Source organism: Osmerus eperlanus, chromosome 27, assembly GCF_963692335.1.
Source record: "Osmerus eperlanus chromosome 27, fOsmEpe2.1, whole genome shotgun sequence".
Classification (NCBI taxonomy): Eukaryota; Metazoa; Chordata; class Actinopteri; order Osmeriformes; family Osmeridae; genus Osmerus; species Osmerus eperlanus.
Genome location: NC_085044.1, coordinates 1,183,450 through 1,209,927, shown reverse-complemented (window position 1 = coordinate 1,209,927; position 26,478 = coordinate 1,183,450). Strand labels below are relative to the sequence as shown.

General features: G+C 40.3%; 1 long non-coding RNA gene across 1 annotated transcript; it reads left to right on the top strand.

Moving 5' to 3' along the window:
- Positions 1-628: 628 nt before the first annotated feature.
- LOC134014047 (uncharacterized) lies at positions 629-22,527 on the top strand. Its single transcript, XR_009929017.1, has 4 exons — positions 629-774; positions 21,607-21,743; positions 21,922-22,177; positions 22,425-22,527. It is a non-coding gene; the product is annotated as an uncharacterized LOC134014047 (long non-coding RNA).
- The last annotated feature ends 3,951 nt before the right edge of the window (positions 22,528-26,478 follow it).

The window sequence follows — 26,478 nt, the reverse complement described above, 5'->3', positions numbered from 1 at the left end:
TCTATCACGTTGTATCCATGCGTCGTTGCTAACGTGTGCTGACGTAGTGACGTAGGCTAGCACTGGTACCCTTCGTCGACAGAAGACACTTTTTGCCACAAAAACGTTGTAACCTCCTAAACTGTGCAACGGAGTGTAAATAAAAATACAAGCAACTCAATCGCTACCAAGACGAAACTTTTGACACCTAGGTTGTCTATGTAGTCCAAATATTGACTGAGTTTTAGGGGGGCAAAAATAAATAATAAATATATATGTGAGAGAACAAAGGTTGTGCTCTCGCCGAAGGCTTGAGCACACCCAATAATAAACAATAGCCTAATGAATTCATTTAGCAGACAAGTCTATTCAAAGTGACGAACAGGGGGGCATTTGGACCTGCAAACTCTTGATCTGCAGTCAGATGCTCGCTCACTGAACTGTACCCACCCTTACCTCACAAGTTCAATGTTGTTAAAGTAAAACACAGTTTGCCCCTTAGCCAGAAATAAACTAATCTGATCAGCCTAGCTTGTGGTTTGTTGAAAAGTAATTTGGGGCTTTTTTTTCTCAAAAAATAGGCTATCTTCCCGGATGTATAATGTAAGCACCCCACCCACTCTTGGAAACAATACTGCTCATAGGCTACCATCCAGAATGGTGCCACCCAAGGGAATTTACTGAATGCAACAACAAAAAAACGTTTTACTAATAGGGTAAACGTTGCCTATTTACGGGAACGCAAACGCATAAACACCCATCCTCTGTGAGGATTGAGCAATGCCACGCGGGAATGTAAGTAGTTCTAGGTACAGTACTTTCGTATGCTTTACTGTCCTTCGCTGACACATACATATAGCCGGTTCATTGATCACTACCAAGACAGCAGACATTGCTCTGGTTGCGTCATGGTTGCCAGACAACGTTAACGGCTAGCACCTCGCTGTCCAACCCCTTACCATGTTCTTGTCATTACAGCTTTAGTGTGGAGGTTTTCTGAGTTGAGGATGTTGCTTTTAGGGAATGTAGCGTTTCGTATTGGTTCTAGACCAGATGGCGACCTCGGGGACGCAAGCACTCCAGTTATTCTCTTCGGGGAGGGAAGCTCCCTTCTCTAGCAACCAGCGAGTTGATGGCTGCATCATCGCTTGTGTCGGTCTCGCTCCATGGGAGCCATACTCCGTAATCCCCTCCTGAGTTTTTAGACAAGTTAATTGCTGTTTCAAACTGCAGTAGAATCACTAACCTGTGTTGTGTTAATCAGTGTTGGCAGTTTTGTTTTACGCTACCACTACCCTTGCGTTTCTTTGGATGTAATAATAATATCTGTGCATTTGGCTGAGGCCTTAATCCAAACAGAAACACAGAGGGAGATTTGAAACTGCAACCACTTGATCTGCAGTTACATGCTCTCTACCACTGAGCTACGCATCCCAAATTCTGTAGCCCATTGTCAGTAGCTATAGCCTACATAAACATATACATTTCATGCTTATGTATATTGGCATTCATTCTGAAATCTGGACACTTAAGTGAATATAGTCAATTCAAATGACTGAACTTTTCATGACTCTTTGAACAATGTACATTTGTGTTGTTGCTTTTTATTTTTTTATTTTTTACAGTTTGCCATTTTTTTAATGAAACTGTTACCCATCAAAATAGTTTCCCAATGTGGTAACATATCATCCCAGCTCAACTACAGTTGGATGAGCTGTCATTTTGAGGATGTTTCAATTTTGGTTGAAAACGTTTCAAGTGCCACAGCAGACTGACAATGGAGTTGTTGTTGCTTTGTGTCATAAACAGAGTTTGTGAGAAGAATTTGTGAACAGCCATGTTGACAGCAGGGGACACAGTATGTGGGAGAGAGTGTGAAGAGAAAGCAAAAACAGCGAACTGGTGCAGGTCTTAATGTAGTTCTCCAGTAGGAGGTCCTTTATCTGTTTTGAGGACAGACAACATGGTTCCTTCTAATCATTCTGTAACAAGCTCCTGACTATGTCTGAATCCTCTAAAATCAGCCTGCTTAAGGTGTTCAAGTCTGTTCAATGTAATGTTTTGGAAATGTTATACTGTTCATTAATTTAACTGCTAATTTTACTTCACAAGATCAAACATTTGGTTTCTTAGTCCCTCAGCATAACTCCACACAGACAGGTAAATATTTGCTCAGTGTGTTGATTTGAACATCGTGCTTCTGTTTGTCTTTCAAGGTTGAACTCTTGAGAATTTGGAAATTTAGCTCTTAACCAAACTGTCAGATTCTCATTCTTTGATAACTACAGATAAAGGAAATTAACTGACACCTCCTCTGTATACAATTTAAGAGCAGTATTTTATAGTCAAAGATATATGGAAATGCAGAGCAGCTATAGGGGTTCTAAATGAAAAATTAAGTTTTGTGACAGTTGTGGCCAGCGAATTCCATTGAACATTCCACAGATTTGCCGATTTCATTAATAGTTTTCTGCATTTCTCTCTTGTGTACTCAGCCTGTGTGTACTCAGACTTCCATTTGTTCATAGTGGAAGTAAAGCAAGGCTAGTAGATCATTACACAACTCAAACAAAACTAAAGACAACAAACGCAGTTATCTCTCACCACCAGAATACTGTAGAACTACAGACTTTCGATCCTTGATCTTGTGCTTCACCTTCTATACGTGCCTTCTGTACACCGCTTTGGATGAAAGCATCTGCTGAATGGATAAAATGTATTCTTTATCATCTCCATGTGATCTAGTGGGGTAAGGTCATCTCCTTACAGCATATCCATTTGAGAAACCAAGGGTCACATTCATGATATCTGTATACTGTAGGAGTCCCCAGGGTCACTGTGAGTGTAAAGACTTCATCACCAAGAGAGCAGTGTCTTAAGAGACTGAGGATAAAAGCAACAAGCATGTCAACCGCAGCACACCCTTTGAGCTGCTTGTGTGTTCTCCATCTCTTTACTTTGAGAGACTTCCGGGAAAGCAAAGCAACTGTGTCAGTGTTAGAAAGAAATAAAGACTTTGCGTTTATCTTTGGGCGCACGGATGGATCGTATTTGCGTTATGCAGGTATTGCCTATCAGGTCTCCAATTATCAGGGGGGAGTAGGACAAGGAATTAAATTTGTGAGTTGGGAGGAACTGAATTGAAGTGCAGGCCATCACATTAGTGAGCGGGGAAAGAATGTTGTAAATCTACCAGCTGCAGAGTTTCCTGAGGCGAAACTGAAGCCCCAGCTAACCAGATGCTGCTAAAACGTTGATTCAAATCGAGAGAATGTCATCTTAAATTTCCTGAGTTAATCAATAAGATAATCCCCTTTGCGACTTTCAACGGTCAGAGAGTACCACAGAGGGTTGGGGTACAGCTCAGTGGTCAGAGCGTTTGACAGCAGATCAAGATGTTGCAGGTTCAAATCCCCCGCTGTACTGAACATCACCTGTGAAATTAATACTTTATAGAGAGTATAACATAACATCCATCTGAAGATGACTATATGTTGTATTGTCCCTTTTATATTGTTTTGACTACAGGGGATCTAGAGAAAACATGCTGTATGGAGAGTGTCTTTTATTAGTGATATGCAAATTCATTATAAAATGTGTCCCTTTGATAAACTGGACATATTTTTTAAGTTCACATTTAGAAATGTTTGAGTAAATGGAAAAATGCAGTTTTCTGATCTATGAACCCATCTGAGTGAATTAAACAGAATAAAATAAATTTTGTTTTTCTGACAGAGATCTGCAAGAAGTTAACAGAAATCAAGTGTATTTTTTAAAAGAAGAAGCTTCAAAGAACAGGTGCAAACCACTTTTTTAAATATTTTTTCCTAGCAAATGTTTTGTACTGTGAACATAACTATTAACACAATATACAATATATAGGAATAGATGCTGTTTGCCCAAGGCACTCAACGGTAATGAAAATATTTTCCACAGCTGCAAAGCTACAGATTATACCCATCAAATGAGACTTTTTAAGCCTAGTGCTAAGTTTCCATTAGTCCAATGTTCTGAAAGATTCCATCATCAAAGATGACCCGACACAAAACGTTGGTCAATTAAAAAAAATAATCTCCAACTGACATTGCATAATCGGAACAGACTCGAACACGGACTGATAATGTGCAAGTTTCATAAAGTTTCAACTTTGGTTAAAAGCCTCTGGTTGTCAAACACAATCCATACAATTACAGAAATGTAGTGTAGAGAGTGATTTTAACTGGGTTATCAGTCAACGTAAACAGTTTAAGAGTTTTTTTAGAGGTAAAAAAGGCGGTTTTCAGTAACAAATTGTGTCTCTTCGATTGCAGGTCATTAAACAAAACAAATTTTCTTCCTACTTTTCATGTTGTTTTTTTTTTTAAATTGCACATTGTTGTGTCAAAGCAGCTGTTAAGGGAAGAACATTATGTCCTTCATTTCAGCTCCAAAGTGTGCTTTCTATTCTGTCTTGTAGTGTTAGGAAGCTCTCCCTTAGCGCTATTTATTACTTCAAAACAACCAGGCTCTTCTTCCCCTGTTGTATCGCATCCGTGAGGTTGGATACTTGTTCAACAATTTCCTTCCAAGGACTCACACTGGTTCCCTATAACCAAGATAATGAATGCATGGAAAGCAGAGGCAACATTTCATTCTCGCCAGAGATGCATTGTTTCCATGCAGACAGACAGCCGTCTAGAAAGACAGTCAACAATGTCGATCCCCTTCCTAAAACACAACTGTTCACTGACCAGTTCTCCTGGATAGATCACACGGCCAGAATTACACCTACTCAGACCGGTTAGTTAGACTTTGAGCCAAGAAGCAAGACATGTTTTACCACAACCAGTTCATTAGAAAACCACAGGGGATTTTGTCACATGGACGGATAATTTGATAGGACGGTTAAAACTGATGCATGAAAGCTTTAGCTTCAATCACAAATGCTCTCTTCAGTGTCGGAGAGAGAGAGATGGATAGAAATAGTGAGAGATGGGAAAGGAAGAAAGATTGTGGGGTGAAAGGAAAAAAAGGATGTGTAGTAGGTATGCGTGTGTGCGTGTGTTTCACTGATAGATGGGAGAGAGGGAGTTCTTTATCACAAATCTGCCAAATGTAATCTACAATGGATCCTTTGAAACAATCCTACTGAATTAAAGAGTGCTAATATCGTTTCCCGTGACAGCAACATCAATAGCAGAAACGAGAATCATGACAAAATGCATCCTTTACTGTAAGCTAATCTTAATTATGAGTAATACTTCCATACACAAGAGACAGTAGAATTAATGGGGAAGCCATCTTCATAGTTTAGGTAAAAGAATAATAGTTGTTACTAAATCGAGCCAGGCAATCACCACGCCGTGATGATTGCTGGACCAATTAAGCAAATTAGGGCTGTACTATAATTATTACTGCGTCAATGTTGGTGACTTTTAATAGGAGGACAACAGTACTGTTCCTTCTTCTGGGTGGATGTTGCCGGCCTGCTTTCCACAGAGAACCCACAGTCTTACCCACATACCTAAGCTTTAATTTAATGTTCTTGCATTTCAGCTGTGACTAAGTTGATGCTTCTGCTGTAGCCAAACAGGAAGCCGGGTGGGGGGGGGGTGAGAGGGAGGGGTGAGAAAGAGGGGTGTAATTTGGTAGAATAAGTCCCATAGGAAAAGAAAAGGACTGTATTCGGAGTGTGGAAATCAAACAAGAGCCACGCGGGCCATGAATCCTTCTAATGTAAATTTGCTTTCTTCCTCTGCAAAATCATTGTCATTCAACCCAAAGCATTTTATATGTGCAGTTGTACAAGCTGCCACTTGATTTATGACTGTGGTTTATCTTCTAAATGCAAAAAGCTCTCCTGGAGTGGCGTGTGTGATTCAGGGTTGCCTATTCCATCGTGAAGCTGAGTCAACAAAACTGTGAGGAAAATATGAATTGTCTTAGACAAATGGGATTTTGATTTCAAATGAATTTTCCGCAGGTTTTCACTGACAGCCTGAAATGTTGTTGGAGGGATGCTAGGGTGCTTCGTTGCCATAGTTTATTATTAATACATCCATTTAGTTCTATCTTGCCGCAAAATGGAGAACTGCTGGCTAGGTTTGCAGTTGTTTGTTCGTTTTAATCCTGAGGTCTGGTGAATGAAGCACAGGACTGACTGAGCACCACATCCTGACTGCACACTGTTCTAGGAGGCTGCAGTGTTGTTGTGAAAGGAGGGTGGCCAGTATGGATGCATGGTGATATGTACCTATGAAATAAAAGTGAAATTACGAAAAGTAAAAGGACATAAAAACTCCATCTCCAAGTGTCACGTTCATATTGTTAGGGTTATGGCTGTGAACGTCCTGGATTTAAAGGAATTATGGAATTGTGTATGCATGAATTATGCGGGCAATTTTTAAGTAAAATGGCAAAATCATATTTTTTCATTGGATTTGGGACGTTACTGTTCTTGTAAAATGCATTTGAATACAATCACTTGTCTAGTCAACTTCACTAAACAAATGTTTCAGTCTTCCTGTTGGCAGTACTCACAGATTAAGGACCTTCATCTATCATTTTTCAGCAGGTTGAATATTCAGTGTTTAGCATGGATCAGTTCCTCCAGCAAGGAAATAATAGGTGAGATAACACAACTGGATGTTCCCCTGATTCATTTCTTTGTGGTAATCACTACGTCTTGGGTGGCTGCCATTTTCCATTGCTACTCCCCCAAACTGATGGAGAGAAACACCAATGAAACTGAGTTGAAATAGCAGCAATTTAAGAAACAAGCAAACCATCGTGGAAAAAAAAGCCATTATTTGCAAATCACATGTAGCTACTGAACCAGGATGGTGTGTATTATATCACCTCAGAACTGGTGTCAGATTCTGTGTCTGTGCATTCACAACATACCAGGTTATAACTTCCTGTCCAACTAAATGCTGCTTATTATCACTTGAGTCATTTATAAATGGCTTCACATGCTGAAAGTTGAAGCAACAATATATACTGCAGGCAAAAAGATGACAGAGAGATACAATAAAATAACTGTAAAATACATCACCTGGTGAAAAATGTTCATATAACAATTCAACATTTATCTTCTTGAGTTACTGTTGCGACACTATCATAATGTGGAGTAAAACTGAATCTTATGGGACATTGTCTCATAACTTAGTTTTGATCATAAATCAACTGCTAGGAAAAACAGTAGAAAGAGAGCGAGTACTTACTCCTCTCCCAAGGACTGTTACAAAGACATTTTAAGATTTGAACTTTGACCTCATCATGGGTAATTTGACCTCTTGACCCTTGACCTGGCTCCTGGAACCACAACTTATATTTATGTGCAAGCCAATAACATGGATTCATCCATTTTAATTTGCATCCTTATTGGTTTGCTGTAAATTACTCTAACGCACATCCCATACAAGGAATCCCATACAAGCTCTGGTGCCGAGAAGAACAGTATAGAATCAATCACATGATCGAATATCGAGATGGAAGATGTAGACATTCCCTCGTCACATTCTTGTCCTCTGCGGTTCCAACACTGTGTGTTTTAGAGGTGTAAACTTACGTTTGAAAAAAATCCATGTTAGTTTTCCACACAATTTTTCAAGTCAATGCGTATATTGCGGTGGTGCACAAGTAATTTGGCATAACTGGCCCCGGCACCCAACCTCAACAAACATTTCATCGTCAGTCTTTATTTTAAGTGCAATTGCTTGAATGCACAGCCGGGCATTTTGATCGTCCGTTTTGACAATCGTCCACGAAAGAACTGAAGGCCGTAGCAATAAGAAATGATGATGGCACTGATGTGCAACAACTCAACCAGCAGAACAGAGCAGCCACTTCAAGATGAAGATGCCGCTACCAAGTATGTTTAATAGCCGGGAACAAAACTCTAGATTCTTAGTCGTGTGTAGTGGAAGGTGTTCCTCCCAGCCTCAACATATTCTCTCGTAATACATCCTTCCATTAAAACACTGGCCTTAAGGTTATTCACTAAGGATGAAATTGGAGATGGCAGCAGCTGCTATGAATATGAAGTGACAGATGTAGGCTAACTCTTGCTCTAGTTGTGGTGGTACTAGTAATAGTATGTAGTTAGCAGGGATAGAAATGGATCTGGAGATTTGGCATAGTAAGAGGTGTAACTTCTCAGGGTGCCCAAAGATGAAATAAAACTTCTGTTGAATAATAGCCTAGCTCACGCAAACGGAACGCGTCGCACCGCTATTTAAAAACAGTTGTCAAGATAACTGCCAATTTCCAACACTCAGTGAACTGGGAACTCCACCTATCGTGTATCATTTGCTTCATAAAGCGACTGGGAAGCCAAGAAAAGGCTACTTTTTTTCTCAGAAACATTATCTGGCAGAAAAAGCGCACGTTCAAACCAAATGGATAACTGTTCCACAGTCTTTTGCATGCAATCAAAAGACTACCCTTCTTAGACTAACCCCCATTTAATTGAATTGCGGCGACACCAAACGGTGCATCATCAAAACTGAGCTATAGTGAGCAGGAGGTCCCGAACACCATTCCAGTTTTTAACCCCACTGTATATCCAGCAAGTAACTCAATACCTTAATGGATCCGAATTGACCTTCAAAGGCCTTGCAAATCGATACTGACACGATATGACGGATGACTGTGAACAAAGAAAGAGCGAAGTGAAGACCCATTAAAACTTTTGAGTGGCGGTCAATGCCAACGCTATACTATTAGTCCCACCCCGACCACCCCTTTTAACAAGACCACCTAAGGCAAGGTCACCCATTGAGCTTTCTAATTAAGATCATTTTAAAATCGTGCCCATTAAAAAGAAAGAAAAACATATCGAGTTGCTGAGGACTGCAAGTTTCTGACAAAGTATTCCCGGCACATTTACACTATCAGCTTGTGTCGGTATCTAAAAAGCTATACACCTGTTCTCTCCTTCAGGAATTGTCTGACGTTCAAATGTAATAAAGAGGAAATTAATTGGTGCTGTCACGTTCTTGCTATTATAACTCCTTTTGAGTTTTGCATTAATAGTGGAAAAATTGCTTGACTAGGATTATACAGTCTTTGTTATGATAAATCTGCACATGGGTGGAGCCAATTTACAATAGACAATAACTTTCCTTGTTATACCATATCTTGTTCGGAATATAATTACAGAGTGTGCTTAATAAATCTGTAGAGGACCATACAGAGGCATGAGGAAACAAAAGATGGTATCAAGGATAATCCTTCTCCAGATCTACTGCATTCCAAGGTTAACACACGTTTGACAACTCATTTTACAATCAAACAAACAATTCAATCCATTTAATCCACTCAGTTTGTCAGCACACAAGTATATCTCCTTACGCAGTGCACAGCACCAGTCGGATCCTCAACTATTCATGAATGTCTAAACCTAACCACAGTTCAACGGGTTTGTGGATTAACAACCATGTACCAACAATATTTAACATTTACTCATGCAAGGGGCTGAATAACAACTACACAGATGTATTCCCTGACGTTTCTGAATGTAAGAAGCATAACTTCTGCTAGAGGAGCTGGATGCAGAGAGGACATGGACACTGAGGCCAGAGGATAAATCATTCCACTAGCCTGCAAAGTAATCTAATGCTTCACTGCTCTGTCACTGCTGGACCTGGGCAACAGAAAAGAAAACTGCAGATGGAAAATAGATATCATCTGCAAGTATTGATGTGGCCCTGCTGTCTATCTCACAGGGAAGCTCTGGGAGACAGCTGTGAATGCTTCTTGTCATTTTGGTGGGTTTTACTTTCCTACTCTCTGGGGTTTGACGTCCGCAAAAAGCATGTCAGCCACAAGTAGGGCTGGCCATCGTTTAATTTGTGAATGCGTTTAGAAGCATCCTGTCAACTGTGACGTTTGTGGCGCATTGTGATTCAAGTGCGATCTTCCACAATGCAAAAATGATTTATCTTCTTTAAGCAAAGAAACAAAATAAGAATATTACAAAAATTAGATGAAAAGTAAATAGACAAGAAAGATGTAGATCATAAAGATCAACAAGAATAAATGTGTACGTTGATACTGGTAGGCTAGGTTACATGAAATTCAAATACAAATATATGGGAATGGTTTTGCTGTTGCTACCATGTTTTATGATCAGCCTCTCATATTATGTTATTGCTTTTTAATTTTCCATATAGTTAGACTCTTTGAAGCTTTTCCGGAAGGACAAAGACAGATTATTGACATGAGACTGTATGAGGAATGAATAGAAGCCAGCAATACGTTTTGTACACTACCCTACCCTGTAAATAGCAAAACCTAGGAACATTGTAGCGAGGCCAAACCTACGTAGGAACTTCTATAGCTGCACTTAATTTGGCTATAGTTTAACAGTACAGTCGCCCTACCCACCTTAATGGCCGAGATTTATTTAAAAAAAAGTAACTGCAGCTGACTGATTGAGGTCGTTAAGGCTGTCAGAGATATATCAACGAGGACACTCTGAGGAGGCCAGGCGGTGTCACCGTCAAAGAATGTACCGTAGGTTCCTTTCTCCAAGACGAGTCCAATTTCCTGATGGACACGAGTTAGCAAATACAAGATGCTTAAACTAAACTGTGGTAGGCTACATTTAAACTAGCTAATACAAAAACAATGGTGAGCCTTAGTCAATATTTTGTCTCAGTTTTTTGGGGTAGGCTCAGGGCTGTTGTGGAGGGGTAAATGCCATTTACGCACCTCTGGAATTTTGGAAATAATGTTTACGCATCTCTAAGTTCCCTTAGCAGTTACAGTGGGGTCACATATTCTGACGGCTGCTACTTGTCAGATATGGTGACCTCTGAGGTACTGGCTCTGTGATGACTCCAAATAAGAAAACGTGTCCAGATTAGTGTGAAGGGATGCCATAACTACCCCAAACAATATTTTGAAGTCTAACTCCTTTATTAAGCAGTTACAGTGGGGTCACATATTCCGACGGCTGTCAGATATGGTGACCTCTGTGGTACTGGCTCTGTGATGACTCCAAATAAGAAAACATGTTACATATCAGGCTACATACAGTAGAGTACATTATTTGCCCAGCTTACATCAAGTTGATAGACGCATCCAACGAAGGCACTTAATGTCATGCTTGGGTTACAGGTGTAACATCTGTAATGTAGCCTAACATATATATATATATTTATATCTCAGTCTTGAATACTGAGGCCAAACACAGCATGTAGGCTACGTAAGGATGGCTCACCTGATCAAGTAGCATGTAATAAGGTAATGAAACTTGAATCAAATGAGGGATGATTCCGATTCCCAGGGCAGATTCCTGGGTCTTGCCTCGACATGCTTATGTTTATTCATTACGCAATGATTACTACATCAGTCCAATCAAATTCAGTTTAGGCCTACTGCACCCATAGCTTGTCTGGGTTAATGCTCCAATTCTACTGCATTATTGAACTAACAGATGTGTATTTAACACCCATCCCAGGCAATTAGAGTCTTTTTTGCCAAGGCAAAATACTGAATTATACAAAAGATTTACACCCCTAGAATAGCAATATCTTCCTGCTTTGCCAGCCGTAGCACCAATGCATATTTATAAACGATGTGCTCCAGTTGTCGATTGGAAACCCTGTGCATGAAACTCCTCGATCACAATTATGGGAAATTCTTCCCATAGCTGTGAGGGCACAGGATGTATTAGAAATCGTGTAAATTGTATGTATATTTGGTGTGGTGAAAAGGTGTATGGATAGGGAGACAGTTTTGGACATAAACCGTGTGTGTGTGTGCGTGGGGAGAGGAAAAGACCAAGCGAGAGAGAGAGAGACGCCTGGGTCCATTGATTAATTATTGAATCTTGAATCAGAATCAAGGATGATTGTTTTGGCAGTGATCAAGCAACTCAGCCGTCCTCTATGCAGATATACACAGTGATGCGCTTCATCCCCAATCACAAAGGGCTTGATCTTTGGAAAAGAATAGACAGTATTTACTAGATCTCTGCAGAGGTTCACTGTGCGGCTCCTGTTGTTTGCATTTGCATATTGTCAACAAGCACACACACACACAAATACACACAAACAGGCACACACACATTTCAACAGTCGGTTTCCCATCATGCATCCTGTCATTACAGAGTGCTGGTCTGTGTGTGATGCAGAGCGCAAAAGCACTTTTTTTTTTTCAAGCACACAGTGAAAGGAATAGAGAGAAGAGGACAGGATAGGAGAACAGAGAAGCATAAAACAGACTATATTAAAGCAGAGCAGAGTACAGTAGAGTACAGTAAAGTATAGTAAAGTCCTCAAGTAGTAATCAATGATGCAAACCTTTTATTTAAAAACTTTTTTTTAAAGTATTCACAGAACAGAAATTACATGGGGGGGGTGATTTCAGGGCAGGATTGTATTTTGTCTTGCCAGGAAATGCACCCCCTGCTAACTCTGACTGGAAAAGTGCCACATGCATGAAACTTACTCTGGTTACTCATACTAGTCCCCTCAATGTACTGGAAAAATCATTTGATGCTGAGATATACAGAACAGAAATTACATGGGGGGTGCATTTCAGGGCAGGATTGTTTTTTTTAAATCTTGCCAGGAAATGCACCCCCTGCTAACTCTGACTAGGAAAGTGCCGCATGCATGAAACTTACTCTGGTTACTCATACTAGTCCCCTCAATGTACTGGAAAAATCATTTGATGCTGAGATATACAGAACAGAAATTACATGGGGGGTGCATTTCAGGGCAGGATTGTTTTTTTAAAATCTTGCCAGGAAATGCACCCCCTGCTAACTCTGACTAGGAAAGTGCCGCATGCATGAAACTTACTCTGGTTACTTATACTAGTCCCCTCAATGTACTGGAAAAATCATTTGATGCTGAGATATACAGAACAGAAATTACATGGGGGGTGCATTTCAGGGCAGGATTTTTTTTTTTTTTTATCTTGCCAGGAAATGCACCCCATGCTAACTCTGACTAGGAAAGTGCCGCATGCATGAAACTTACTCTGGTTACTTATACTAGTCCCCTCAATGTACTGGAAAAATCATTTGATGCTGAGATATACAGAACAGAAATTACATGGGGGGTGCATTTCAGGGCAGGATTGTTTTTTTTTTTTATCTTGCCAGGAAATGCACCCCCTGCTAACTCTGACTAGGAAAGTGCCGCATGCATGAAACTTACTCTGGTTACTTATACTAGTCCCCTCAATGTACTGGAAAAATCATTTGATGCTGAGATATACAGAACAGAAATTACATGGGGGGTGCATTTCAGGGCAGGATTGTTTTTTTTTTTATCTTGCCAGGAAATGCACCCCCTGCTAACTCTGACTAGGAAAGTGCCGCATGCATGAAACTTACTCTGGTTACTTATACTAGTCCCCTCAATGTACTGGAAAAATCATTTGATGCTGAGATATACAGAACAGAAATTACATGGGGGGTGCATTTCAGGGCAGGATTTTTATTTTTTTTATCTTGCCAGGAAATGCACCCCCTGCTAACTCTGACTAGGAAAGTGCCGCATGCATGAAACTTACTCTGGTTACTTATACTAGTCCCCTCAATGTACTGGAAAAATCATTTGATACTGAGATATACAGAACAGAAATTACATGGGGGGTGCATTTCAGGGCAGGATTGTTTTTTTTTTTATCTTGCCAGGAAATGCACCCCCTGCTAACTCTGACTAGGAAAGTGCCGCATGCATGAAACTTACTCTGGTTACTTATACTAGTCCCCTCAATGTACTGGAAAAATCATTTGATGCTGAGATATACAGAACAGAAATTACATGGGGGGTGCATTTCAGGGCAGGATTTTTTTTTTTTTTTATCTTGCCAGGAAATGCACCCCCTGCTAACTCTGACTAGGAAAGTGCCACATGCATGAAACTTACTCTGGTTACTTATACTAGTCAACACCCCGTCAATGTACAGTCAAAATCATCTGCTGTTGGGATATGTATTCTTTTTAACTTAAAAAAAATAATATATAGTTTCAACCTTTCCAAACTTTTCCGAAAATGTGTGACACGCTCTGGTGAAAAGGGGTGGTGGTCGGCCAACTAATTTCTCAGTGTTTTACAGATTGTGAAAGTACAGATTGTTAACTTTCAAATGATGTGTCATACATTAAAGTCTGAAAATAGTTGAATAAGGTACGCGTATCTGAATGTTGATAAACCAGGAAAGCTGTAGCCCAGATATGCATGAATGTGTGTAAATGTTTCATATGAGAATTTGTATGCATCATTTGTGTTTGTGTAAGGACAGTCTGAATTATTTCCTAATGTTGACACCACCGATGTTCAACTGTCAGCTTTGTGTCATTTCGGGAAACGGAGAAGGCTTACTTAGCCTGTAAAGTAGTGCGAGGAAAGATATGTAGAGCTTAAACCAAGGGAAATTGTCCTAAGGCTACGACCTTCACTTCAGACTGAGGTAGCGGTGGTGGTGTTAGCCTCCGCTGCTAATCTGATCATCAGTTTGAGGATCCAGAGGGAATGACTTGGTTGGGGTGAGAAGTGATCCAAGCCTTGTCAGTTACGAGAAAGAGGAGGAGTTGGAGGTGGGTGCAGCCAAGGTCCAGTGCGAAGGTCTGATTGATTTGGCTTGCTCCTTTAACTGTGAGGGGTGACATGCTACACCTTGCACCTCACATCTCGTAGCCTATCGGAACGATCCTTTATGGGTGCATGTTGATTGATGGAGAGGATTTTGATATCCTTGAATAATAAAGTTCTGTAAAATGCTGTTTTACTTAAATAATGAATGGTAGTACTATGGGCTTACAATATACGTTTGTGAATTGTTTTTACCAGTTTGTGAATAGGTTTTAAAACCCCACCCCTCCAGTCTGCCGGCAAACCCCACCCTACCACCTTAACTAACACATTTCTAAAAAATCTACTGTACTCCACTGTTGAAATGTGTGTGTGTCTGTTTGTGTGTATTCGTGTGTGTGTGTGTGTGCTTGTTGACAATATGCAAATGCAAACAACAGGAGCCGCACAGTGAACCTCTGCAGAGATCTAGTAAATACTGTCTATTCTTTTCCAAAGATCAAGCCCTTTGTGATTGGGGATGAAGCGCATCACTGTGTATATCTGCATAAAGGACGGCTGAGTTGCTTGATCACTGCCAAAACAATCATCCTTGATTCTGATTCAAGATTCAATAATTAATCAATGGACCCAGGCGTCTCTCTCTCTCTCTCTCTCTCTCTCTCTCTCTCTTTGTCTTTTCCTCTCCCCACGCACACACACACACACACACACACACACAGTTTATGTCCAAAACTGTCTCCCTATCCATACACCTTTTCACCACACCAAATATACATATCATTTACACGATTTCTAATCCATCCCGTGCCCTCACAGCTAGAGATGGAAAGCAACTCATTGCAGGTTTGTGTTTCTGTCTTCAGGTCTGAGATTTCCTTCAGAAGTCTTGCGCTGACCACAGCTACTTTCACAATAACAGACTGACCAGACGTGGTCTACGCCAGAGCCTGAGAATGAGGTTTGTTCGTGTTTTCCCTTCCAGAAAAACTTCACAAACCCCAGAACCCCCCCGACCCCGTAACTCGGATTAGAGTTCATTCTGTCTCCTGTAAGTTCACCACGAGGACAGGAGATGCAGTGTAAAGAGCCAGCTCTCAGGAATGTACACAGCAGCCTTGCTCAAGACTTCAAGAAAACTCTCCAGGGCCTCCGACCATTAGCTCTGAGAGTGAGGAGTGATGCCTAAACTGTCTCATTTACAAACATTACTTCTGAGAAGAGACACTCGAGAGGGTTTAAATTAGGAATGTGTTTAATTCTTGGATTCGACTTTTTAACAAGGAATCCAATGTCTGTTTAGACAGCTGCGAATTAAGCGTAATTAATTATTTTTGTTGACGAGGGCATTGGGATTAATCCACACCAGCCGCACGGATTGCCCCAAAAGACCAGACACATTTGCTTTTCAAAATTAACAATAACAATATCCGTCTTGTGCTAGTCCGGTGTCCAGATTACAGGATCTATGACAGATAGTGGATAGTATTAATAATGTATTTCAAAGGCAGCCTCGGGAAATATCACAGCAAAAACACAAAGGGCGCGATGAGTTCAATGTGAGTAAAATATCAATGAGAAGGTAGTAGAACAGAAGCCTCTTCAGGGAAATCATGAGGTTCAGGTTTACTAAAGAACCTGCCCTGAACATATCTCAATATCAATAGGTGTGAGAAATAATGCAGTCAATGACGGGTCAAAGCATTCTCCTCTCTCTCCCTCCTGTTTAGAAATGTTATGTGACAGCTAGGTTGGATTATAATAGTCCATCACAAGGACTGGGTAGGAATCTGGTTTTCATTTGGTTGATCAGAAACACATTTTCAGCCATCATTACACTACGATCTGACAATATTCGGAACATAATTTTATGAGGAAAAAGTCATTGCGATAGCGAAAAGGTATGTTGTTTTCCACTGTTTTACTAAAGAGCTAAACACTATGTAAGATATAAAATAGATACAAGATATAGTATATACATATAGTGTACAAGAAGGATAGACAAGTCAAGTCCATTTTATTTATCCCACTACGGGAAGTTTGTTTGGTATTAAAACACATTCAATCCATCATAAATACTGCATAAACAGCATACCTGACACCGCACAGAGACAACAACACAATACAGTACAGTACAAGGATCACTGTTGAAACCCAGAAATAAATTCCGTCAATGAATACTTAGTGTTCATTTATGCAAATATAGCCTCCCGATAGCAAAACAAACAAAAGAGTCCCCAGTTATTGTTGTTCTATGGGATCGACAAATTAAGTAATGATTTAGTCTGCTATGTTCAATGAAGTGATGGGAGACTCTTACCCAGACCTGTAACACCTTCCTTCTTTTCATTATCACGTCACTGCCAGTGGCTGTGGAGTTCAGCCTTGCCCACAGCCAGAAGGGCGGCACTTCCCTCTTCGCAGACACAGGTCGGACAGAAATGATTTAGAGGAAGTCCATGGATGAAGCCATCGATTCCTGAAGATTAACTTATAATATTCTCTATTTCCGTCTGTGGCAGTATGGAAAGCCGGGGGAGGCAGTGTGGGAGCATAAGGAAGGGAACAAAATCTCAAATCAGATTTATCAGCCAGGAGAGTTGGGGTTGATGTCTGGAAATGTAAGGTAACTAAAGAACTAGAGTATAAAGGTAACTACATTGGAGTGAACTAGCTGGAGTGTTGTTATCGAATCTGTTTGAATGTGACCATTTTCTGTTGAGCTAATAGAAGTGTATTAGTTGGTGTAACTTCACTGTTCTGACACGGTGCTGAGATATCTTCAGACTGTCCTCTGGTCATAGCAGGTAGCATCTCAACGTTCGTCAGCATCGCTTGTTCTCTCACTAACCCACTCCAGCCAATCAAACCAGGGTCCTCTTGACTCACACATGCAACAACCACCTTCCATAAACACAGCTGGTCCCAGCTGCCCCACAGACGGCTGTGGGTGTGCTTACGGTGAGGAGAGACACTGACATGCTCAGCTGGGTTCAGAAAACTGCAGAACATCACGATCACACCTCTCTGTCCTGTGTGTGGCTGTAAGGCTGTGTGACTCAGGTGTCGTAATTTCAACAAAGTCTTATTATTATTCAAGGTTTAGTGTCCATGTCTGTCAACTCCTTTTTCCAGTAAGATAGCTCATTGTTTTTTATTATTAGTCGTGACCCTTGTGCCTTGTGGACGTTTGAGAGAACATTGTAAAAACGGTAACCCTGAAATGCCATTGAGGGTTCTCAACCAAGCATTACATTCAATTCTGACAACTGAGCTCCAATGTCTAGGCAATGCATAAACTGAACCCAGATCTTAAAAAGCAACATTGTTTTGGTGGCTTTGAATACAAGGTGCGATGATTCCCAGAGTTATTTTAAGGAGGTGTTGTTTGAGATTTATTCCCCTGTCAATCATTGTCAGTTCTCTTAACACAATAACAAATTGTAGATTCCCATCTGCTTGCCAGAGCAAACACATTCAGAAGACTATCCTGGTTCTCAAAGGCACGCCAACTAAGATACCCTGTGTACATAGGTGTATATGCGTGTGAATGCGCAAATGCTTGTCTCCCTGCATGTGCGGCCGGCTACCATCCACATGCACAATTGGTCACAGTTATGTATTGAGTAGCTGAGCACAAATCCTAAACAAACAGATCATTTCTACGAGCACCTTGGGGAAGTGTGGCTTCGCACAAAAGGCAGCTTCAATCACATGAGGAAGGGTTGCTATTCAAGTTATTGCAATGGGATTTTTTTGCTTTTGTACTTGTTGGACACCGGCCACAAAATGTGTTGCTTTGTCTGTCAACTGCAGCCATTGTTGCTAAACCTTTGTTATTCTTCCCTGCTGTTTCTCTCAGGTTCTTCCCTTTCTCCCTCTGCTCCTTCCTGGCGCCAACGCCATCTCTGGCTGTCCCTTATTATCTCTGTAATCCTTCATCCACTCCTGAGGAGTTATGGAATCTGATATGAGATTGGGTGTTTAATTAAAATCATAATTAAGGATGACCTAATCTTAAGCACACACCTGCTACACTTGTGAGCGGCGACAGTGAATTTCACAGAGCGAGGTTTAGGTTTACATGTGCTGAGGAGCTCCTCATTCTTAAGTGATTCATCTGCCATATGCTTGATGTGTCGGGGTGGGCCGTACCTCTCCTGGTTGATTTGCTGTGGTTGATGGGTGGATAGACTGAGATTCTTTGTGGGTTATGACAGGATGGCTCTTATGGAGAATATATTATAATCTCCACGTAATTGCTGTGTCACAAGTGGGTTCAGTGTCATGATGATTTGACAATCGTTTTCCAGTCAAAGGAAATTATCTCTGGGTTTCACTTTTTTTAATTTTAAATCTCACCAAGACATGAAGAGATGTATTTGACTTGGTTCAGTAAACTTTGGTTGTTTATGTTCTTTTTTACCTTTATTTATCCAGGTAAATCAATTGAGAACCAATTCTCATTTACAATGATGACCTGTCCAGGAGGCAGAAGTTCTGTGAATCTCAAAAATGTTTGGGTTGTTCAAGATTCAAGTAATGAATCCTGAATTCTTGAATCTGGTCTGAAATAGGCTCTGCTGTTAATGTTAAAGTGGACAAAAGAAGTACTGTTTGAATGAGTGCAGCTGGAGACTGTCAAGGCAGGTGCAGGAGAGATTTGAGAGAGGAAATTCTCCTGAAGCAGTTTCTCAGGTGACAAAATATCAGGAATATCACAAGAAAAACTCTCATATTCACTTCTCTTTTCTTCCCCGTTCTTCAAGGGGAAGACTTTTTGGCCAAGTCTGTTAGGAGCAGCCAAGGACTTGCCCTGGGCTTCACTCGACAGATCGCCTTAAGCTTCATCTGGTGGCGCTTGGAAATTGTCAATTCTTAACAAGTTAGACTTGGACTGGAAAATAATTCTCCAGTCGCAGCCTGGAGGAATAACCTGAAGGCCAACCATACCTCTCTCAAACCCGTCTCATGCCATAATGAAATTAGGATAATAAAGAAAAATAACGTTGTATAGATGCAGAATACATACAGTATATTTCTTATAATTGTTTTGCTAGAATTGCCAAATGTTAATATGATGCGTACAACCCCAGAGAATTGCCTAGAAAACATCCTGTGTCTAAAGACACCGTTGAACAACAGATAGTTTTCGACTTGTTCTCCTCACAGCTAGTTCTCTAGCAGAGAGTACAAAAGTGCTCTCCATGGAGCACATCCAAACCAAGGGCATTACTGAACGAGGAAGTCATGGTATGGTAAACGGACTAAGTGCTGAGAAAACAAGCAGATGGGGTGGAGAATCTTTTGGATTTGGATGTCAATTAGGTAGAGGGACCAAGAGGAAATGCTCGCCTTTGGGAAACACTAATTAAACACCTGGTCCCTCACTCAAACAGTTTGTCACAAGAAAGACTCTTGCTAATTGTTTTTAAGTATCTCAATGGCCAATTTAGAACAATGTTAGGGCCAAATGGATATCTTATTGAGCTCAAATGAAGGTTTGGCCAGGCTGAGTTTGAGGCTGTCTCTTTGATTTTGTCCATACAGGATCTCAGTTTCCGCCTCATCAGTGTGTTGTGTTGATGGCAGTCTAAATGGTTCCCAGAGTGTTCCTGTGCCTTTCGAAGCTTGTCTTTCCTTCTGACGTCTTGCGACAACAGAGAGACTTGAGGCGAGTGCTTGTGAGATGGAGAGTTTTTAGAGGAATCCCACCACGAGGAAACTGTATCATGTCAACCATCTGACCTCCAGGGCGTGGCAATCTGACCTTGAGCTCTCTACATGCGAATTAAAGTCCCGATTCAACATCAAAGCTTGGCTTCCTGCTTCAAAGTCTTTGTGTAGCTCGCAAAAGAGCACTTTTTCTTCTGTTTATCAGAAAGGTTTTTTTAATTTCTTTTAACTCTGACACTACTACCTGTAAATTTTTATTGTGCATGTTTAAAACATTTCTTTATTATTTCAGATACAGTAGTATAACGTAATTAAAGATAATCAAGTACTACTTTCCACAAGCTGTTACTATAGTTACCTGTCCTTAAGTTAGATAAATCTATAATTCCACAGTGCTTTTGCTAGGGAGTGAATTAGCATGCACTAATTTGATGATACACAGTTCTGTAATATTAATATGTGTGGGTCATTCGCTTTTAGAGTATGTTAGTAATAAAATAAAAACCATCTCATTTAATCTTTCTGGGAATTAAACTTATTAATATAAATGGCATGATTAACTGAATAGAAATATTGTCAGCTTGGAAACCGATTAATTTACATTTCAAATATGGACATGGATCAGTGTTTCTTTCCTGCATTATAAATCTCTACAGATGAAAGAGGGAACAAGTTGTAAAAGGGACAGTTCACCCAAAAAACTAAAATACATCTGTTTCCTCTTACTTGTAGTGCTGTTTATCCATCTAGATTGTTTTGTTCTGAGTTTCCAGGGGTTGGAGATGTCTGCCATCTCTCCAATGTAATGGAACAAGATGGCACTCTGCTTGTGGTGCTCAAAGCGCCCAAAAAATACATTTGGAAAAGCTCAACAACAATGTCTCTCTCCAGAAATCACGACCCAGTTACTCAAGATAGTCCACAGACCTTGTTGTGAGCAGTTTCATGTAGGAACTATTTTCTTTCTACCAAACTAGAATTACACTTGTCAACCGTATCACCGCGTCGAAGGAAGTGTCCACCTACTCGTGGAACAGAGAGCATGAGCCTTGGTGATACGGTTGGCAAGTCCAGTTCAGTAGAAAGAAAGTCGTTTCTACATGAAACTGCTCAGAAATAGATATTTAAATACAGTTTTTGAAAATCGTCTATCTTCAAATGTGTAGTTGATATACTTGTATAGGGAGAATCTTTCAGCCGTGGTAAATGCTCTCTGTGTAGTCTTGGAAATCTTTGACAAGCTTGCATACGTCCTCGCCTCTGTAAACGCTGCATTCAGAGATGGTGTGACTTAAGGAAACGTCAGTGAGATGTATTCAGTAAGACACTTGAGCCACTCATGTCTCGTTTGGAACGCATGCACGGCCTGTATGGATGACGACGCACTTAAATCTTCCCTCACATCTCCATCTAGAGGCAAGTAAGAGTTTAACAACTTTGCAGACGAACATTCACGTGTCTCTAAGTGAATCTGAATCCGTCAATCCAAGGACAGACTGCACATTTTATGGAGAAACCCACTTGAAGACGGCCAGCTTCACACTAAGATCGGTACGGTATTTTATTCAGCAGATCATGGGTTACAGAAGGTAACACAGACTGGACAGATATATCAAACATCTATGTAGGCTACATGTTTGTATGTATGTGTGAATAAAAGATGTGAACACTACTGTAGCTGTGCAAGGTGTGATTCTAATATGAAATAACTGAGATTTAATTCCCACAGCAACAGAAAAGCGAGAGGTTGGACTGCTCACGTGATGATTAACTCATGAACTGGGGGCTCTCTGGACTGAACATCATTTGAATGCTGTTGCTTACCTTCTGCTACCCTCCGCTGACCCCAGTGAGAACATTCTGGAAGGAAACTCTGTTTAAGTGAACCACATGTGAAGGCATGGGTCAAACCACTAGGAGATGTCCCTACCTGGGGAATTCTTACCTCTCCATCTGTAGGAGAGAACAAACAACCAGAGCACAAGGTGAAAATCAAGTTGTTTAGCTTCAATCCACAAACAAGATCCTGATAGATTTGACATTTCGTCAATTATCAACTTTCCTCAATGAAAATCACTGAACAATTGCTTTTAACTGGAGATGTTGCAACAAATTATTTACAAGAGAGCATTATTCAATTAAAAATATAATTCAGAACCTTTTCGGTGATTTATATCAGCTGTCAGAGAGGATCATAACATATTTTAATGAGTGTGCCATCTCTATTGACAGGCATTATCAAAGTAGACTTTGATTTCAACTTCAAATGAAGCTTGGAGCAACTAAAACCACTGCAACAATCAAGACCTACTCCTCATCTGCAGTCGCCGCAATCAGGTATCCTATCGGCCCTTTAACACTCGAGATTCATCCTGTATGTCCTTCTGATGGATTGATAAAAATAATGTGTTTTGAGAAATTAAATAACTACTACTTACATCGATCTGTGGCAAAATAACGGCACATCTTCATGTCACACGCGTAATAGAAGAGGACACTGCCCTAATTTATCATCTGACTATTGAAAGTTGTCATTTTGGATGAAATAGGAAATTCACTCCTAGTCAGTGAAATATGCGTAGACATTTTGAATTCTACTTTTTTCGACTGTTGTTAGTTAACTGTCAATTTCTAAGGAAACTGATTGTTAGAAGTATTTGGTTACATTTCTACCTACAGAGAGATTGCGTTGCATTGGTGGCGGAATTTCGGTAGCATCATAGGTAATGCATTGCCCCCATCTGTACTGTATATCCACACACTGTGCGCTGTGAGAGAACTAGACGAATGGAAACTGACAAGAATGAAAACCAGTTGTGACCACAGACTCGTAATGGGATGGAGAGTGTCTCACAATTCAGTCTCTACAGGTCACTCTGGGTGACACTGGCTCCACATCTACTGCAGAACAGTTAAGTGAGATCAGGCACTTTCTGTTGAGGGAATTCATGTTGAATAACCATCTTTTGACATAACCCTAATACAGAAATGTAAAACAATTACTGTAGCAGTGAAAAGTTGTGACTTAGAAAATGGCTGAAGTCCCTTAATAAATGTCAAAAACTTTAGTGGGAGTTATCAAATTAGCATTTTCTGCTCTAGTATCTTGGGCCCTCTAACTATTTTCTTTCTCTGTAATTATGAGTCTAGCAATTATTTTATGAGTCTTGTGGACTGTTTAGTCAATTAAGTAACTATTTGACAAACGTTTTTTCTGTGCTTTTAAGGAATTACACTATCTGAAGCCACCAGCAAGTCCCTCGAGAAATTTGTGGAGAATGATGTCTTTACTGTTAACGCTTTGCCAAACAGATAATTGGGGTGCAAATGCTGATATTGTCACTAGCCACATTATTTTTTTTTGCTGTTTTTAAATAAACCTGTTAAGATGAAGAATTGACCCAAGAGGATGTATTTTAAAGAGCAGTACTGCATGTGTGAAGGATCTCCTGAGAAGAATTGGCTGATAAATCTCTTGAAACTGAACATTGTAAAAGTACAGAGTTCCAACATTTTAAATACCCACTTATCTCCTTCACACATAGATTTGATATTAAGGAAATGCATTATTGTTAAGGAATTGTAAGCAATCACATTCATGAATTTAAGTTGTGTAATCATGGGCAATGGGGATGTAGTCATGAGCAGAGAGAGGATTCTCACGACGGCAACAGTTCACAAACCTTTGAAGTCCAGAGGGGCACATTCTCTCTTCTCTGGCAGAGGCAATGAAAAAACATGGTAAAATGAAAGGAGGCTTAAGGTAATATATATTTTATTTTAGTATAAATGAATAGGAGAGTTCCACTCTTGGCTGGTCTCGTTCTAATATAGTTCGGCTCATTAGGCCTGCTGACAGGGGCGGGTGGCACATGAACATTAGCTTCACAGCTCATAATGCGGAACTGCAGTCTTCAGGCAATTTGGATGTTACCAGTTCCTCTTCGTACCCTAGAGAGCTTTTAAAACAGGGTTTTCCTCCTCTGAACCTGCCAATCACAGCCAGCGAAGTGCACAGAAGGCTTTTTGGTTCTCAGTTACTTCCTGTGTCCTGACTCCACACTGACACCAGTCCTCTAAGACAATAAGCCTTTCTGTGTTTTATTTGAGTAATTTGTTTGCTGAGCCTTTGACTAAATCAGCTTCCAAGTCGCACTAATTCCCATTTTCCCTTCTTTTTTTAGCTGCTCTGGTCCACATTCCTTTCAGAGTTTAAGTACAGTAATTCACTGTGTTGCTAAACCAGGATTTCTGGTCTGGACAGTTCATTCATATGCTCATCTTCAGACATCCATATTATTCTTGCAAATATATATATATTTTTACCCAGTCACACAAGCCCCTTCCTCACCCCAAAGGTTAAGTCCGAAATTGTGAATTGGCCGCAGTCCATAACAAGCTAACAAACGAGAGAGCAAACTCTCAGAGGGGAGCCAAGCGTTGACCTCGCAGAGCCTCAGGAATGAGGGCACTGAACAACCGTGAGCGATGACCACGGAGCCACCAAGACTACCGAAGCAGGATGATAAATATTCAACCCTTGTGTAGTGGTCAGGTCTGTGGGACCCATCTTCAACGTTTACTGAAAGAAAAATGATCCAATTAATTATTTGTTAAACTAGAGACTCACTGGCAAGTCATTGGCATGATGGAAGATACAAACGGCTGTGTGTCACTTGTGTTTCTTACAGCATGTGAAGCGAGATGCACAATGCTGAGTCAGGTGGCTGAGTGGTTATGGAGACGGGCTAGTAATTAGAAGTTTGCCGGTTCGATTCCCGGCTGTGCAAAATTATGTTGTGTCCTTGGGCAAGGAACTTCACCCTACTTGCCTCGGGGGAATGTCCCTGTACTTACTGTAAGTCGCTCTGGATAAGAGTGTCTGCTAAATGACTAAATGTAAATGTAATGCTACTAACGTTTATAACATAACATGTATGAGGGAGAAAAGAAAAGGATATAGGATATTGTCATGTGGGTTAACTTGCGGATGTGTTATCCATCATAACAATAAGAGGTTACCGAACGAGTTTTAAAGCGTATTTCCAGCAGATGTTTAGTCTCTTTAAACCGGGCCTTGTTGTGTATCAAGAGCATCAGGAATGACAAGTACTGCATGCGATAAGAATAAGGTCAACACCATGGGCAAATCCATTATTAGTATGTAAAATAAACAACATTTATCCAGCCCCCAGTGATAAAGAGAAACAAGACACAACTATTTATCTATAAAATGTAAATCATATGTACATTTAGTATATGCTGTATGTATAGTAACGGCTATCAGAAGTCAAACACTGAGGTAAACATTATCCCAGAGATAAGATGAGAAAGTATTGTGTTAGAAGACACTTTCCCTTGGCCAGACCAAACCAAGTCAGCTGCAAAGGTTCTGCAAGTCTGAACTTCAGAGTGTTTTTACCACAAAGCTTAAAGCCATGGAGAACAGACCAAGATCAAGACCTGCACACGCTGCCTAGTTCCTAAGGCTTGTTCAGCTTTTTTTTTGCGACCAGACTGACTCCCTTTGGTGAAGCACACAGGACATATTTGTGTTATTGTGGACAAAGATGTTATCATCTTGAAACAAAAGATAGAACAGATTTAGTTCTTCTTTTCTATGTCATGCTGTTCCCTCCTGAACTTGGCAGTTTGCAAACGAGAATACTCGACAGTCATGGCACAAATAAAAGGTTTGACTTGGCAATCTTACACCCAACTCAAAACTGCTTAGCACAAGTATGTTAGCACAGCAGTACTTTTTAAAAGAAATAAAACTGTTGGCTGGGATTAATCACAGATAAGCATGATCTAATAGTCAACAATAAATAGTATGTTGTGATGCTTTGCTTTTAAAGACCTGTGTTAGAACAGCAACAATCCAGTGTCTGTAGTTCAACTCACCGTAGATTTTATTGTGTGTCTCAGGCCACTTTATAGAAGATAAGTCATTTTTACTAGTCTCATATGAAAATGGAAAAGGTATGGTTTTAATCCACTGTGCACACAGAGACAGCATTTAATTTGGGTTTCTCCAATTCCTTTGCAAAATGGCAGGCACCTTGACTCCAGTAAAGATTAATTAGTGAGTTTTTTCTTTATAGCAAGAAAACTGGTGAAAAAATCAAATTAGGCCTACAACATGATATTTCATGAACGCCTAAAATTACTTTATAGCAAGTTATGTTCTGAAGAGACAACATACAGTATATTGTGATGATTGATTTTTTCAGTCAGAGCATTGATTTCCTCAATTGTTCTTAATTACAGAATATAAAATGCACTC